This window comes from Zingiber officinale, chromosome 5A (genome assembly GCF_018446385.1).
Source record: "Zingiber officinale cultivar Zhangliang chromosome 5A, Zo_v1.1, whole genome shotgun sequence".
Lineage (NCBI taxonomy): Eukaryota > Viridiplantae > Streptophyta > Magnoliopsida > Zingiberales > Zingiberaceae > Zingiber > Zingiber officinale.
This window is the reverse complement of record NC_055994.1, coordinates 88447894-88466747: the sequence shown is the minus strand read 5'-3', so window position 1 is coordinate 88466747 and position 18854 is coordinate 88447894.

Here is an 18854-nt window from a genome sequence, read left to right as displayed (position 1 = left end):
TGCAGACAACTCAACATGTAGGAGCCACGAGAGTCCTCATCCACTCGAATCCTCAACTAGCAACTCAACAGCTATTGGGCACGTTCGAAATAAGTAATGCCTGGCTCAAGCTGTATGCCGAAGCTTTAGAGAAATTAAAGATACGTTTCCAAGAAGTGATTATACAGAAGTTCCCCTGGTCGAACAATCAGGCTGCGGACGAACTGGCCAAGTTAGCCAGTGCATTATCACCAATCATCATAAATAAGTTGGTCGAACAGGTCTCACTGGTGGCACACATCGAAAGAACGGATGGAATAACCTTCCTGAGCAATTAGAGGATGTCACTGATAGAGTTCCTCCGATCGGGCGTCACACTAGCTGGTCCAGAAGAAGTTCGCTTGTTAAAAAAGAGGATCGAGCAGTTCACTCTGATTGGGGACCGGTTGTATAAAAGAGTTTTCTCAAGGCCGCTACTCAAGTACGTCGGATTGGAGAACATTGAGTGCATCTTGCAAGAGATTCATCAAAGCTCCTGCAGTAGTCATCCGGGCAGCAGATCACTAATATTGGTCATTTTGGTTAGACATTTTAATTTGTTTTCCTTTGAATTTTCATTCACTCATTAAGTTTTAATTGCATTTTCATGCATGTTTCATGAGTCTAGTCATTATTTGGAACTTTGATGGTAAAGTAGTAAATGTGGGGTTTTTTATTAACAAGCTTTGATTAATCTTCATAGGTATTAAAGGAGTAATTTGAGACATAGATGAAGCTTCCATCAAGACCTAAGCTTGGAGTTCCTAGATCGTTGGATCTGTGCTTTAGAGATCTAGACAGTTTAGATCTGAGATTTGGGGAAGAAGGAATAAAACGTGAGGGAAACGGGATAGAAAGGGGATCGGCAATTCTCTGGCAGGGGAGGAGAGCAAGGAGGAAGGAAGATGATGGCGATTTGAGCTGGAGCTTGTTTCTACTTTCGGTGAACATCTTCCCTAGAGTCGCTGGTTTTAGAAGGTAGTCTTGATTGATTTTTGTCTATCACTCGGCATCTACGGCAATCATCATTGAGTTATTCAGATTCTAGATCTGAACTTGTTTCTTTTTGTTTAGAGTTCAACAACGTTTTTTTCTAGTTTAGTGAGTGCTTGGGGGCTCCCAACTTATTGGATTTCTTTCTCTTTGCTATTGAATCTGATATTATCTTTTCTCTTGAGTTTTACTGTTTAAATTCCAATGGACTGTATGTGGATTGATGCGAAAAACTCTGGTTCTTGTTTTTGTTTGTGAGTGAACAATGAGATTGATCTTGGACTCAAGTTTCTAAATCTTGACTTAGTTTGGTTTTGAATTAAGTTTTTGCAATTATTGTTTGATTGAGGTTTCCATTCTTTAACTCATAACCTGTTAGATTCATTTCTGTGTTTTGAGGCTGAATTCAATTAGCAGTAGTTGTAGTTAGTTGAAGAGTTTCCAGAATTTGTTCTTGTTAGTTTGCATTCATGAAAAAGAACGTTAGATGGTAAAACCCTTGAGTGTTAGCTAGTTGGTTTAGTTAGTTTGGATCTGAACTACAAGGAAATTTCCATATAATTCTAAGCAGTAAATCGATCTAAGAAAGTTAACAGCATTGTGAAGTCCTTGTGAATCGATCCTAGGATCTACTCTACCAACCAAGTTTGAGGAAGATCGTAGGCATTATTTGAAACTAAGATTATTACAACACAAGTTGATTATCAAATTTGGCACCGTTGCCGAAGACCTAATGGTGATTGTTAATTTCTAGATTGATAACTGCTTATTGATATTACATTGTTCTATGCTTCTAAATTTGGTTGTGTAGTGTGCAGTTTATGACCAAGAAAAGTGAGAGAAATTTGGTTCAGTTTGATCCAGAAATTGAGAGAACTTTTCATACATTACGTAGAGCTCAAGACGAACAGCCTTCTACCTCTGTTTCCATGTTCCCAGATTCTTCAGGGAGAATGGCACTAAGCCATGGTAGTACACTTAGAGTTGGCAGCTCCTGATGGCTCACATCAGCCCCTACAAGTATCCTGAATTGGAAGTTGATTTTGAGCTAAGATCAGGGATTATATATCTGTTACCTAAGTTTCATGGGCATCCTGGTGAAGATCCGAGTAGGCACCTACAAGAGTTTCATGTGGTATGTTCTACAATGAAACCTCAGGAATTACAGAGGAGGGCATCAAGTTAAGGGCATTTCCATTTTCTTTAGCTGATGCAGCAAAAGATTGGTTGTTTTATTTGCCTTTAGGAACTATCACTTGTTGGGATGACATGAGGAGAGTGTTTTTGGATAAGTTCTTTCCTGCTTCCAGAACAGCCTCAATTAGGAAAAGTATTTATGGAATTCAACAAGCTACTGGTGAGACACTTCATGAGTACTGGGAGAGGTTTTGGTCGTGTGCAAGTTGCCCGCAACATCAAATAAGTGATCAGCTGTTGATTCAGTATTTTTATGAAGGGTTACTACTTATGAATAGGAGCTAGATAGATGCTGCTAGTGGAGGAGCTTTGGTAAATAAGACGCGTAATGATGCTAGAGATTTGATAGAGACCATGGTAGCTAATTACCAACAATTCGGAACAAGACCTATGGTGGCAAAGGGTGTTCATGAAGCCCAGATTGCATATTCTGGACAGAGCAGCATTGAGAACAGGTTGGAGGAATGTTGAACAGAACCGAGTCGGCAGCTAAGCAGATGACATTGAATCAGCAGCCACAACAGCAAACTGCAGAATCTGTGCGGGCAATGAGAATATGTGGATTTTGTTCTAGTAACTGGCATTCAACAGATGCTTGTCCCAGTTTGCAATCAGATGAAGGTCATTTGACAACTGAGCAGTTTGTGGCAGCAGCTAGTGTTTTTCCCAATAGACCACAACATCAACAACAGTATTAGCAAAGCAATCAACAAGTTAAGTATGATCCTATGTCACCTACCTATAATCCTGGATGGAGGGATCATCCAAATCTGAGGTATGGAAATGCTTCAGCAGCTCAGCAACCTTTTCCGCAGCAGATTCAGAGCAATAATTTTTCAGGCAATCAGAGACCACGAGGTTTCTACAACAGAGCAGCTCCAAACAGAATACAACTATTTCAGCAAGTTCCTCAATAATTCCAGCAACAAGTCGCACCATTTCAGCAGCAACCAAGGCAATTTTATGCTTCATCTCAACCCGATTTGTCAGTACAAGATATGAAAGATATTATGCAGCAAATGATGCTCCATCAACAACAACTTTCATTATAGTGTACTCACTCAATTCAGCAGAAACAAAGGACTGATGCGGCCATACAGAATATCGAGAGACAAATGAGTCAATTGGTATCTGCACAGGGCCAAACTCAGTTATAGAATTCAAACCAGTTGCCTTCACAAACCATTCCAAACCCAAGAGGGAACGTGAGTGCTATCACTCTACAGAATGGTAAAACTGTTTCTAAATATAAGCAAGAAGTTTCAGCTGAACATTCAAGTGATTTGGATTCAGATTTGCAAATTAAATTTGGTTCTGTTCCACAATGCAGATACCAGTGGTAGTACAGAAGCAAACAGAGATTCAATTACCATTTCCTCAAAAACGGATACAACCTAGGAAGGGTAAGGATGTTGAGAAGTCTAAAGAATTTCAAGAGTTATGGAAGTTTTCAGTAAAGTAGAAGTGAGCATTCCCTTGCTGAAGGCAATCAAACACATTCCCAAGTATGCAAAATTTCTGAAGGATTTATGTGTCCACAAGAAGAAGCTTAAAGATGATGAGTTGATAAGCGCAGGGGAGAGTGTTTCTACATTATTTCAGTCCATGCCATAGAAATGCAAGGATCCAGGAGTGTTCACCATTACATGTACAATAGGGGAAAATAGTTTTGAAGACGCTATGCTAGATCTTGGAGCATCCATTAATGTTATGCCAAAATTAGTATTTCAAGCTCTTGGGATTGGTCCTCTTTAGTCAACAGGGGTTGTGATCCAATTGGCAAATCGAAGTTTTGCCCCATCCAGTAGGAGTGATTGAAGATGTGCTGGTTAGGGTTAAGGAGCTGATTTTTCCTGTAAATTTTTATGTTTTGGACATGGAGGGTGATACCTTGTCAAGCCATGTACCAATTATCCTTGGGAGACCATTTTTGAAGACGACAAAGACTAAGATTGATTTTCATGCTAGAACTTGAATTTGGAGACACTGTAATTCAATGTAATATTCTGGATGCTATGAGATATCCTGTGGAGGATCATTCTTTGTTGAGTATAGAGTGTTTGATGAATTGGAAGACAGATTGGGCAGCTACTTGTTGGAGTTTGCTACTGTTGTGAGAAGCAAGGGTAGATAAGTCTTTTTATCTTTTGTTAATAAGTTGATGCTTAGGGTTGTGTGGCTATATAAGCATATGTAATTCTCCTGAAATATTATGAATATTAAAAAACTCTTTATTCCAACATGGTATCAGAGCAAAGTTCCGATCCCTAACCCTAACCCTAGCCGTCGGCGCATCTTCTTCCTCTTTGCCCTAGCGCCGACCAAGCTTTCCTCTTCCTTTATTCATCGCGATCTCCTGGCGCCGACCAAGCTTTCTTCCCTTCTCTCTGCCACGTGCAGATCTCCTTCCCGAAGGTGCCCACAAGGTTGCCACCGCCCCAACTTCACCGGCAAACTGCAATGATCTGCTGGTCACCGGAGAGCAGCAACTTCTTCAAACGGCTGTGAATTCCTGCACTTCACCTTCTCTCGATTTTTTTTTCTTCAGCCCAGTCTATTGCCGCCACTCCTACAAAAATTTTAATGGCGAACAACGCTAGCGAAACCTCAGGGATTTCTGCGAACCCTATGTCTTCTTCAGGACAAGTACAACCGGTTTTCACAATGGAAGGCACTGGAGGGTCCAGTCTTCAGATAGTATCAGAAAAATTGTCTGAGACAAATTATGCATCTTGGGCAGTTGTTGTTGAACTTTATGTCGAAGGCCATGATAAACTTGATATTCTTCATGGCACTAAAGTGAAACCAGATGAAAAGGATCCTAGTTTTCGCACTTGGCGGCGTGACAATATTCAATTAATGACTTGGATGCTTAACTCTGTTAATTCTGGCATCAAACAAGTCATTCTTCATAACAAAACAGCGTACGACATGTGGAAGAAACTAGAGCAGATGTATGGACGTCGACATGATATGCTGCGTATTTATCAGATCAGCAGTCAATTTTCAAACTTGAACAAGGTTCTATGTCAGTCACCAACTATTTTGCTACTCTGAAGGGACTGTGGGATGAGTTTGACTACTACCGGATGGAAAATTGGAGTTCCACTGATGATCATTAGAGATATTTAAAGCTTCTGGAAAAAGATAGAATTATTAAATTTTTAGATGGACTTACTGCAGGGTTTGAGAGTTTAAAAGGACAAATTCTTGGTCTTGATCCTACTCCTTCTCTAGAACAGGTTTACTACAAAATTCTAAGTGAAGAAGGTAGAAAAAGGACCATGAACAACAAGGGGATTTCCACTGGAGGTCCTCCAATTGGGGAGACCTCTGTCTTTATTGGTTCTGCAAACAAGTTTCGTCCTGGGGGAACTAAAAGACAAGGGGACAGATTTTGTCGGCACTGCAAGAGAACTAATCATGATTCAGATTTCTGTTGGGAAAAATATCCAGAAAAGAAACCTGAAAAATTTAAGTACAATGCTAAGAAGGCTCCTAATAGTAGTAATATTGCTATCCAAAAGTTAGAAAGTGAAGAGACTATTGGTTCCTCTGTGTCCTCTATCACGGGATTGTCTTCTACTGATATTGTTAACCTCCAGCATCTTCTCTCTCGGCTTCAGGCTTCATCTTCGGCCTCTACTCCTGCAGATTCTACTCCATTTCAAGCGCACACAGGTATCCATGGCCTGGGATTAAGTGTTACTGGTCCCAGTTTTTACAGCCCTGGGTCATTGATTCAGGAGCTACGGATCACATGACAAATGCTGCTAACTCCTTTATTTCTTATTCTTTATCCTCTGGGTAGGAGAAAGTGATCATTGCAGATGGAACCAAAGCCACTGTTGCTGGCAAAGGTTCCATAAAACTTACAGATCATTTTTTCCTATCCTCTGCACTTCACGTTCCTTCCGTCTCTATTAATTTACTTTCTGTTAGTAGCATTACGCTCCGTAACCTTTTTCCCTGATCATTGTGTCTTCCAGGATCTCGAGACCAAGCAGACGATTGGGACTGGCCGTGAAGTAGGGGGTCTTTATTATTACCAGCTTGAAACAACATCTGCTCTGAAATCTGCAGCCAAGTGTTTGGGAACTAAGCATCAAGAAATTCTTTTATGGCATTCTCGGTTGGGACATTTGTCTTTTCAGTCTTTGAAAATTTTATTCCCTAGTCTGTTCCTTTCTGTTTCTCTTCAGTCATTTCAATGTGAAATCTGTCAGTTATCCAAACATTGTAGAACACATTTTTCTGAGTCTTTAAAGAAGAGTTTGTCTCCATTTGATCTTGTTCATTCGGATGTGTGGGGGCCCTCTCCTGTGACTTCTTTGGATGGCTATCGATATTTTCTATCTTTTATTGATGATTACACCCATTGTACATGGCTTTATTTGATGAAAACCAGGGAAGAAGTTCCTCGTCTCATTCAAAATTTTTGTAGAATGGTTGAAACCCAATTTAACTCAAAGGTGAAGATTCTTCGTTCTGACAATGCCCGTGAGTACTTTGCACAGTCTCTAAATATTTTTCTTGAAGACTCAGGAATTCTTCATGAGTCATCTTGTCCCTACACACCACAACAAAATGGAGTGGCCGAGAGAAAGAATCGTCATATTCTTGAAACAGCCCGTGCACTTTTATTTCAACGTCACTTACCTAAATATTTCTGGGCGGATGCTGTTCTTGCCGCTGCTTATCTCATAAATCGATTGCCATCTAAAGGTCTCGGGAAACGGTGTCCTCTCACTATTCTTCATCCTACCGTAGAGTTGTTCTCCCTTACACCTCGGGTTTTTGGTTCACTTTGTTTTATACATGTTCTTGGTCCCAAATCTTCTAAACTTGATCCTCGTTCTATACGAGGAGTTTTTATAGGGTATTCTGTTAGTGAGAGCCCTAGAGCCAATCATGTGATGGTTACTTTTTGGACTCTTTGTATCATATTCTTGTACATATATTTCTGATATATAAATAAAGGCATTGTGATTATTATACTTGTGTGTATTTGTGCTATATAAATAAGTATAATAATGTCCTAGGGTAGTAGGTTCATATCTATATCAATCGATTAGTTAAATCGATAGTGAGATGATATAGAGAACACTACACTTAATTATTCCTAGTCAAGTATTAACATAGAAGGACAATGTTAATGCATTGAGACTAGCATGTAGGTCAACATGATGACTTGATCTCACAAGTCATGGATATGAGATATCAAGTTGACACATGGGTATACATTGGAGAATGTATACTGAATGACCCGCCATGAGAAAGTATCATGGATCGTTATATGAGTGTCATATACTTTCTCAGTGACTATTAGTATGACTTTAGTCCTTAGACCTGAAGTCACCATGGTTCCTACATAAGGAGTTATGTGCTTTGGTTTCGTCAAACGTCACCCGTAACTGGGTGGACTATAAAGGCGATTCTTGGGTATGTAACAAATTATGCGGAGGGATGTGAGTGATGTAGATGGGATCTATCCCTCCATATTACGGGAGTGATATCATAGTCTTGATAGAGTGAGATCACTAAGTGCGTGGCCCAAATAAGGCAATATGTGATATTGTGCTTATTTGATTATAGTGAGTCTACTGGGTTCAAGACACTTAGATTGATTGGAGGATGACACGGTATATGCCTCATATAAGATCAATCTAGATATCGAGGATAGAAGAACATGTCATACATATGAGAGTCACAATTATTAGTCATATTGGTGATGTTGGATCTCAACATTCTGGGTAGCAATGATGTGTTGCTAGATACCTCTCATTGCTTATGTCCCTAATTGGATTTAGGGACATTGCCAACGTTGACAAGAACCTATAGGGTCACACACATAGAGCAATAGATGGAGACTAGTTCATATGATGAACCAAGAGGAAAGATGAAGTCAAGTTTGACTTGGCTAAATATGGAAAGTCTATAAAAGGCAAGTTTGACTTGACCTAAATCCACAAGTTTGACTTGACTATGAGTTAGACTCAAGTATGATCCAAATGTTGGATAAATCAATTAAGGGAGTTAATTTGGTCATGTTTGACTTTGGCCAAATTAGGAAGGTTGAAAGTCAATATTGACTTGACTTGGATGCCACCACATTTGATGAGGTGGCATGGGAGAACCAATGGGGATGCTACACATCACCATGCCACCTCATGCTTGCCACCTCATGGGAGGTTACCCATGAGTGGCCGGCCACATTAAGGGGGCAATTAAGAGCATTAATTGCCCACTTAATGACATTTATGTGGCCGGCCACATGACATAGTAGATTGATTGAATTTTTGAATTCAATTTTTTGATTCTTCTTCTTCCTTGGTGCTCTCGGCAACTTCTCCCTCTCTTCCTCCTCTTCTTGGCCGAAAACCACATAGGTGCTAGCACACCTTGTTTCGGTCATCTTCTCCACCTAATTGCTTGTGTGGACACATATAGAGGGGCTCTACTTTGTGCCCTCTAGATCCAACTTCAACCTTAGTCGAGCGGGATAAGCGAAGGGCACGCATCAAAGGTAGTTTTTCTTTAAACTATAGATCTAGGAGTAGATCTAACATATTCGGGTATTAAGCATGATATAAATACGTGGAATTTTTTGAATCGGATTTTTCTTTGCACGAGATCCTTGGCTAGGGTGTTTCGGGGTTTCCGCGACGCGAAAAGCGGTTTTCGTGGCCCGAAAAATTCTAACAGTGGTATCAGAGCCATCGTGCGAAGCACGTATTTATTTATTTTTTTTCCTGTATTAGATACAAAATTTAGATGCTTTTAAGTTTCTGTGATTTTTCTAAATTTTAGGAATTTTTGGGTATTTTTCTCGTAGAGGCGGCACTTGTACACTTTTGTCACCGAGAAAAATTTCTCCGAAACGGCAAGTTTCACCCAAATAGATTTTGGGACAGCGGGTAAGGGCGCTGTATAATCGCAAGAGGACACTCGCGAAGGTTATTTCGCGAATAGGGGCGCTGCCCCTAACCCCGCAAGGGGCCTTGTCCCGCGATTACGCCCGAAACCCGCTTAGCGGGACCGCCGTGGAGAAGGGACTCAAAAATTCAGAAAAATCAGTAGAAAAATTTTAAATAAAAAAGTTGGTTATGGCTCAAGTCCCAGAATTTTTATGAAAAATTATGCGTGTAATTCATAATACGGCCTGCGTGCCGTCATGTGTTGTGTGTGCTGTATTGTGGATGCGACCTGCGTGTTGCCTTTTTCCATTATTTTATTTCTGTAAAAATTAGTTTTAAGACTCGAATGTAACTCGAGTATAAATTTTATAATGTACAAAATTTAAAGATGACGAAATTCTGGAGAAGACGGACTCGCGGGAGCATGCCGGCAACACATGGGGATCGGAAGGAGGAGCTTGGAGAAGCTGCCACCTAGACCCTAGGATGACCATTGGATCTTCTCTTTGGCTAGAGAGGATCCTAGTAGGGCCATGACCAATCACATAATTTAAATGTATATATTTTATTTTTGCTTATGTGTATGTGATGCATGTTTGTGTAGAATAGAATATGCATGAGTGTATGTGATGCACATGTGATGTGGGAACCACATCTTGATGTGCACAATACACATTTAGGATTTAAATTAGATTTAATTTACGCCTAAATATGATGCACATCGTCGATTAGATTAGATCTAAATCGAAATCAACTCGTAAACCATCACTACCTCGATCATATGCGATTGTCGTATCTGCCAAAGCAGAGCAACGCATTTAATCTTGGTAGGATGCGGAGGGACAACCTTGGTCCCGCCTATCACGCTCGGGTTAGATTGAGCTCAATTAGATTGAGTAGCTAGCAAAGCTCAATTGGATCGAGTGAAGCTATAGGCGTATTCCAATAGTTGGAAAGGTAGGACAAGATCACGTTTATAAATAATCTTGGGCGATTTAGCCAAAGCTAACTCAAGATTATTTGTAAAAGTTAAATCTTGATCCTATAAACAAGAGTTGCATGGAGATGTAATTGGTAATTAGCTACCTACCGATCATACTAGGTCTTGGGCGATTCAGCCAAAGCTGACTCAAGATGTAGTATGATGTGGATCTTGTCATAATTTTAGTGGGAGCGTCGTTTAATTAAAGGCCTAATTAGATGATAGAATATGATATTGATTTTCTGCGTGTTTAATATGTTGTGGATTGCCGTGTCACTGACGCGAACACTCTCCATACGATCATCGCCGAGAAGACGAGCTCAGAGCTAACTACGGGTGATGCGGGGAACACGAGGATAGTCCTCGTGCGGGGCGTGGGCATGCGTTGGGCAAGCGAGTTCTGAAGCACCACCGGCCTGCCGCTCGTGGCATTAAGGATGCTCGTGAAGCATCGAGGCGATCGTTGGGCGTGTCGTGCCTAATCTTTATCTTGCGTGTCCTCGAGCTTGAGCACGAGAACATGAATGCCTTTGATATGATTGGCCATCTTAAGCAATTATATCAAGGGCAAGCCGGCGTGAGAGGTTTGAAGTGACTCGGGCCCTCTTTTCATGTAAGATGAAAGAGGGAACCCCTGAACTCACGTACTCGAGATGATTGGGTGCGTCGAGAACCTAGAGAGGTTGGGGTTCCCGTTGGGCGAGGCGGCCATGACTTGATCCTGCAATCGTTCTTGGCAGTTACCGTCGATTAGTCGTGAACTATAACATGAGCGAATTAGGCAACCTTTGCCGAGATGCTCAACGTGTTGAGGCTGGAGCCGATCTCACCACTACCAAGACCGATGCCGTCACGATGGTACAAAGGCAGGGTAAGGCAGTGGAAGCCAGGTGAGGTAAGACCGGACGAGTAAGCCGGCTCTTGACACTCAAACCAGTGCGGGTGCGAAAGGATGCTACACTTCCCTTGTGGTCGGACAGGGCCTTTGGAAGAGGCTGAGATCTACTGGAGGATCTTAAGAAGAAAAGAAGCGATCTACTTGGGTATAAATGTTATAGAAGTCAACCTTTCTTCTACATGGGTATTAGATCTGGATGTCGTCTCCATTTGTCTAATGTGGGCCGAAATGTGAGGCGTTGGCGAAAGGCGAGGTGGACCTACGAGTAAGCGAAGGTTCATTCTTTGTGGAGCATATTTTCTATCTCACTTGGGCTTGTATTGGAACTAGATAATTGTTGTTATGTCCTGCACTAACAAAGAATATTATTTCAGTTTTCTGTTTAGATAATAAAGGTTTTTCATTCATAATAAAGGACGAATGTTGTTACGTTTATTTGAAAGATATGTTATTGTAGTCTTGGCGTCGATGAATGGCCTCTATTCTAGATTTAGAGCCACTATCTATAACGATAGTACCAGAGGTTGAGATCAATGGGTTGAACTCGACCTATCTCGTTCGCTGGGCAGCATAAGCAGTCGCTTGTCCCGACTCCATAGGATGGTTCTTTGGACTCGTTTGATTTTGAATCATATGAGGCATGTGAGTCGTGCCTACAGGCAAGATGACGAAGACTCCTTTAGTGGACATAGCGAGAGAGCGACAGACTTGCTAGGACTCATACATAGTGATGTATGTGGTCCTTTCAATATCATTGCTCGGGGTGGTTATAGGTACTTTATCACATTCTGACGACTTGGTAGATATGGTTATGTGCTTGATGACACATAAGTCGAGATCCTTTGAAAAGTTCGAGGAATTGATGAAGTCTGAAAACCAGCTGAAAGTATTAAGATACTTGATCGGATCGGTGGAGAATACTTAAGCCGTGAGTTTAGTGACTATCTAGCAGAGTGTGGGATTCTATCCCAACTCACTCTGGAACACCACGGTGGAATGGTGTATCGAAAGGAGGAATCGTACCTTATTAGATATAGTACGATCTATGATGAGTACGAGATCTTCTATATCCTTTTGGGGATATGCTCAAGACACGGCAACTCCAAGGTTGTCGTGAAGACACCGTATACGATATGGTGGGAGGTCAGATGTCTTTCATGAGGGTTTGGGGTTGTGAGGCTTCGTTAGGCGTCAGTCTCGAACAATGGGACCAATCGATAAGTGTTATTTTATAGGATATCGAGGAACTAAGGGATATTACTTCTACATTCCTAGCAAAGTGTTGTTGCTAAGACCGGGGTCTTTCTAGAAAGGGACTTTGTTTAGAAAGGCTAGTGGAGATCGTTTGATCTTGAAGAAGTTCGAGACAGGCTCTTGAGCCGTTGATGGATCTTGAGCAGGAACCCGAAGAGTTGTGGATGATGAGATTGTTGCGAAGTTGTGGAACAATGATGTGCGTAGACTGTATACACTTGTTAGCGTCGTCAGCTGAGAGATACTCATTCTCTTGCTGACCGGGATGACGTTATGCTCGTTGAGAATGAGCCTACCACTATCGGGAGGCTGTGATGAGCCCAGTTACGAGTCGTGGCTAGAAGCCGTGAGATAAATGGATTCCGTGTACCTGACCAGTTCGGACCTTGGTTGATCCACTGAAGGGTCAAACCTATTGGGTGTAAGTGGGTCTTTAAGAAAGACTAACATGGGCGGACTTACTCATACCTATAAAGGTGGTGGTAGCTAAAGGTTTAATGATTCGTGGTATTGGTATGATGAAACCTTCTCTCGATAGCGATGTTTAAGTCCATTCGGATTATGCTTGCTATTACGACCTACCGTGATTATGAGATCGGCGAGATGGATGTCGAACAGCGTTTACGAATGAAACCTCCTCGAGGATGTGCGTGACACGGCTGAGGGTTTTAGATCCACATCTTAGCGGTATGAGGCTGCGTAGGGCCGTTTGTAGTGCGAGCAAGCCTCTGGGCTGGAATCTTGATTCGATGATGCAATCAAGCGTTTGGTTTCATGAGCGAAGATGAATCACTGTCTCTGAGAGGTTAGTGGGAACACGGTTGTCTTCCTCGTATTGTATGTGGATGGCATACTTCTCATTGGGAGCGACGTTTCCTCGCTACGATGCTGTGAAGACTTGGCTGGGAATTGTTTCTCGATGAAGGACTTAGGTGAGCGACTGCGTTACAGGCATTAAGATCTATAGAGATAGATCTAAGTTGCTTGGCTGAAGTCGAATCATCGTTGACGGTATTACTTGGTTTGCCGTATAGAGATTCGAGGAAATCTGCGATGTCGCGTGGTGTGAGTCTTTCGAAGACTGAAGTCCCTCTTACAGAGAGAGAGGGACGCGTGGATAAGATCCCATGCCTCGGTGGGATCATCATGTCGCCGTGTTATGTACTCGTCACGATGTCTCGTATGCTTTGAGCGTGACGGAGCAGATACCGGTCGAATCCAGGATTGGATCAAAATATCCTTAAGTACTTGAGAAGGACTAAGGATTATTTCTTGATATTTGGAGGTGATGAGCATCTAGTTGTAAAGGGTTCGATGCTTGGCCGGGATGATTCTGGATCGCGATCGGGGTTCGTGTTACTTGAATGGTGGGCTGTGGTGGAAGAGTTGAGCGGGACACGATTCTGATTACTGCGGAGGTGAGTATATTCTGCGTCGAGGCGTGAGGAAGCGATTTGGATCCATGAGTTCGTTTCGAGCTTGGGGTGGTTATATCGATCCGTAGAGCTCTCTGCGACAATGATGGAGCTATTGCGACTAAGGAACCTCGCTCGCACCAGACAGTATACTACTGACTTCCGTCTCGTTCGAGAGATCGTCGATCGAGGAGATGTGAAGATTCTGAGTACCGGAGGCTAACGTCATGGATCCTTGACGAGGCTTTGCGGACTAGCGTGATGGTGTAGGTCGTTGGGTATTAGATACTACGATGGTCTAGTGCTGGTGGGAGATTGTTAGTGAGAGCCTAGAGCCATCGTGTGATGGTTACTTTTGGACTCTTTGTATCGTATTCTTGTCATATATTTCGATATATAAATAAAGGCGTTGTGATTATTATACTTGTGTGTATTTGTGCTATATAAATAAGTATAATAATGTCTAGGATAATAGGTTCATCTATATCAATCGATTAGTTAAATCGATGGTGAGATGATATAGAGAACACTACATTTAATTATTCCTAGTCAGTATTAGAAGGACAATGTTAATGCGTTGAGACTAGCGTGTAGGTCAACGTGATGACTTGATCTCACAAGTCGTGGATATGAGATATCGAGTTGACATGGGTATCGTTGGAGAATGTATCTTGAATGACCGCCGTGAGAAAGTATCGTGGATCGTTATATGAGTGTCATATACTTTCTCAGTGACTATTAGTATGACTTTAGTCCTTGGACTGAAGTCACCTGGTTCCCTACATAAGGGGTTATATACTTTGGTTTGATCGACGTCGTGGCTGGGTGGATATAAAGCGATTCTTGGGTATGTAACAATTATGCGGAGGATGTGGTGATGTAGATGGGATCTATCCTCCTATATTACAGGAGTGATATCGTAGTCTTGATAGAGTGAGATCACTAAGTGCGTGGCCATGCCCAAATAAGGCGATATGTGATATTGCTTTATTTGATTATAGTGAGTCTACTTGGAGTTGAGACACTTAGATTGATTGGAGGATGACACGATCTATGCCTCATATAAGATCAATCTAGATATCGAGGATAGAAGGACAATGTCACGTATTGTGAGTCGCGATTATTAGTCGTATTGGTGATGTTGGATCTCAACATTCTTGTAACTTGGTGCGATGATGTGTTGCTAGATACCTCGTTGCTTATGTCCCTAATTGGATTTAGGGACATTGCCAGCGTTAAGAACCTATAAGACCATGTGCCGTGAAGCGATAGATGGAGACTAGTTCGTATGATGAACCAGAGGAAAGATGAAGTCGAGTTTGACTTGGCTAAATATGGAAAGTCTATAAAAGGCAAGTTTGACTTGACCTAAATCCTGAAGTTTGACTTGACTATGAGTTAGACTCAAGTATGATCCAAATGTTGGATAAATCGATTAAGGAGTTAATTTGGTGGTGTTTGACTTTGGCAATTAGGAAGGTTGAAATCGATATTGACTTGGCTTGGATGCCACCGCGTTTGATGAGGTGGCGTGGGAGAACCGATGGGGATGCTACGCGTCACCGTGCCACCTCATCTTGCCACCTCGTGGGAGGTTACCCATGAGTGGCGGCCACATTAAGCGATAAGGAGGTTACATTGCCCTTAGCATTTATGTGGCCGGCCACATGATATGGTGGATTGATTGAATTTTGAATTGATTTTTGATTCTTCTTCTTCCTTGGTGCTCTCGGCAACTTCTCCCTCTCTTCCTCCTCTTCTTGGCGAAAACCACATAGGTGCTAGCACACCTTGTTTGGTCATCTTCTCCACCTAATTGCTTGTGGGACACGTATAGAGGGCTCTACTTTGTGCCCTCTAGATCCAACTTGACCTTAGTCGGCCGGGATAGCGAAGGGCGCATCAGTAGTTTTCTTTAAACTATAGATCTAAGAGTAGATCTAACATATTGGGTATTAAGCATGATATAAATACGTGGAATTTTTGAATCGGATTTTTCTTTACGAGATCCTTGGCTAGGGTGTTTCGGGGTTTCCATGACTGCGGTTTTCGTGGTCGAAAAATTCTAACAGTGGTATCAGAGCCATCGTGCGAAGCACGTATTTATTTATTTTTTTCCTGTATTAGATACAAAATTTAGATGCTTTTAAGTTTCTGTGATTTTTCTAAATTTTAGGAATTTTTGGGTATTTTTCTCGTAGAGGCGAAAGAACGAGTGCGAAGCACTTGTACACTTTTGTCACCGAGAAAAATTTCTCCGAAACGGCAAGTTTCACCCAAATAGATTTTGGGACAGCGGGTAAGGGCGCTGTATAATCGCAAGAGGACACTCGCGAAGGTTATTTCGCGAATAGGGGCGCTGCCCCTAACCCCGCAAGGGGCCTTGTGCCGCGATTACGCCCGAAACCCGCTTAGCGGGACCGCCGTGGAGAAGGGACTCAAAAATTCAAAAAAAATCAGTAGAAAAATTTTAAATAAAAAAAAAAAAAATACACAATTCTGAATTATGTACAGTATGTGTTGGTCATGGCCCAACTCCCAGAATTTTTATGAAAAATTATGCGTGTAATTCATAATACGGCCTGCGTGCCGTCATGTGTTGTGTGTGCTGTATTGTGGATGCGACCTGCGTGTTGCCTTTTTCCATTATTTTATTTCTGTAAAAATTAGTTTTAAGACTCGAATGTAACTCGAGTATAAATTTTGTAATGTACAAAATTTGAAGATGACGAAATTCCGGAGAAGACGGACTCGCGGGAGCATGCCGGCAACACATGGGGATCGGAAGGAGGAGCTTGGAGAAGCTGCCACCTAGACCCTAGGATGACCATTGGATCTTCTCTTTGGCTAGAGAGGATCCTAGTAGGGCCATGACCAATCACATAATTTAAATGTATATATTTTATTTTTTGCTTATGTGTATGTGATGCATGTTTGTGTAGAATAGAATATGCATGAGTGTATGTGATGTACATGTGATGTGGGAACCACATCTTGATGTGCACAATACACATTTAGGATTTAAATTAGATTTAATTTACGCCTAAATATGATGCACATCGTCGATTAGATTAGATCTAAATCGAAATCAACTCGTAAACGCCTACCGGGCCATGATACCCATCACTACCTCGATCATATGCGATTGTCGTATCTGCCAAAGCAGAGCAACGCATTTAATCTTGGTAGGATGCGGAGGGACAACCTTGGTCCCGCCTATCACGCTCGGGTTAGATTGAGCTCAATTAGATTGAGTAGCTAGCAAAGCTCAATTGGATCGAGTGAAGCTATAGGCGTATTCCAATAGTTGGAAAGGTAGGACAAGATCACGTTTATAAATAATCTTGGGCGATTTAGCCAAAGCTAACTCAAGATTATTTGTAAAAGTTAAATCTTGATCCTATAAACAAGAGTTGCATGGAGATGTAATTGGTAATTAGCTACCTACCGATCATACTAGGTCTTGGGCGATTCAGCCAAAGCTGACTCAAGATGTAGTATGATGTGGATCTTGTCCCACAAAATTCAGTGGGAGCATCATTTAATTAAAGGCCTAATTAGATGATAGAATATGATATTGATTTTCTGCATGTTTAATATGTTGTAGATTGCCATGTCACCAAACGCGAACACTCTCCCGTACGATCATCCTTGAAGGACAAGCTCATGAGAGCTAACTTCACGGATGCAGGAACACGAGGATAGTCTCGTGCGAGGGCGTGGTACATGCGTTGCAGGCGCAGTTCTGAGCACCACCAGCCTCTGCCTCGTGGCATTAAGGATGCTCGTGAGCATCAAGGCGATCGTTGGGCGTTTCGGCGTCGCGGCGCTGAGCTTCGAAGCAACACGAGAACATGAATGCCTTTGATATGATTGGCCATCTTAAGCAATTATATCAAGGCGAGCCGATGAGAGGTTTGAGTGACTCAGGCCCTCTTTTCGTATAAGATGAAAGAGGAACCCTGTGGAACTCACGTACTCAGATGATTGGGTGCGTCGAGAACCTAGAGGTTGGGGTTCCCGTTGGGCGAGGCGACTTGATCCTGCAATCGTTCGTGAGTTACCGTCGATTCGTCGTGAACTATAACATGAGCAGATTAGACAAACGCCGAGATGCTCAACATGTTGAGGCTGAGCCCAATCTCCACTACCAAGACCGATCAGTCACGATGGTACAAAAGGGCAGGCAGTGGAAGCCCGGGTAAGGTAAGACCGGACCCGGTGCCAGCTCTTGACACTCAAACCCAGGCGGGTGCGAAAGGATGCTACACTTCCCTGTGGTCGAGACAGGGCCTTGGAAGAGGCTGCAAGATCTACCGGAGGATCTTAAGAAGAAAGAGCGAGGCTTCTACTTGGTATAAATGTTATAGAAGTCAACCTTTCTATTTCTACATCATGGGTATTAGATATTGGATGTCTCTCATTTGTACTAATGTGCGAGAGTTGAGAGGGCATTGGCGAAAGGCGAGGTGGACCTACAGTGAGCGATGGAGCAAGGTTCTTCTTTATTGTTGTAGGAACATATTTTCTATCTCTGCTTGGGCTTGTATTGGAACTAGATAATTGTTGTTATGTCCCTGCACTAACAAAGAATATTATTTCAGTTTCTGTTTAGATAATAAAGGTTTTTCATTCATAATAAAGGACAAATGTTGTTCCATTTATTTGAAAGATATGTTCTATTGTAGTGCGCATCGATGAATGGCCTCTATATTCTAGATTTAGAGAGCCCTATCTATAACGTGAGTACCAAGAGGTTGAGATCGAATGAGTTGAACTCGACTATCTCTGGCATTACCGCTGGCGCAGTAAGAGAGTCGCTTGTCGACTCCATAGGATGGTTCTTTGGACTCATTTGATTTTGAATCATATGAGACGTGTGAGTCATGCCTACAAGCAAGATGACCAAGACTCCTTTAGTGGACATAGCGAGAGAGCGACAGACTTGCTAGGACTCATCATAGTGATGTATGTGGTCCTTTCAATATCTTGCTCGGGGTGGTTATAGGTACTTTATCACATTCTTGCGACTTGAGATATGGTTATGTGCTTGATGACACATAAGTCAGATCCTTTGAAAGTTCAAGGAATTGAAATGAAGTCTGAAAACCATTTCGTATTAAGATACTTGATCGGATCGGGTGGAGAATACTTAAGCCGTGAGTTTAGTGACTATCTAG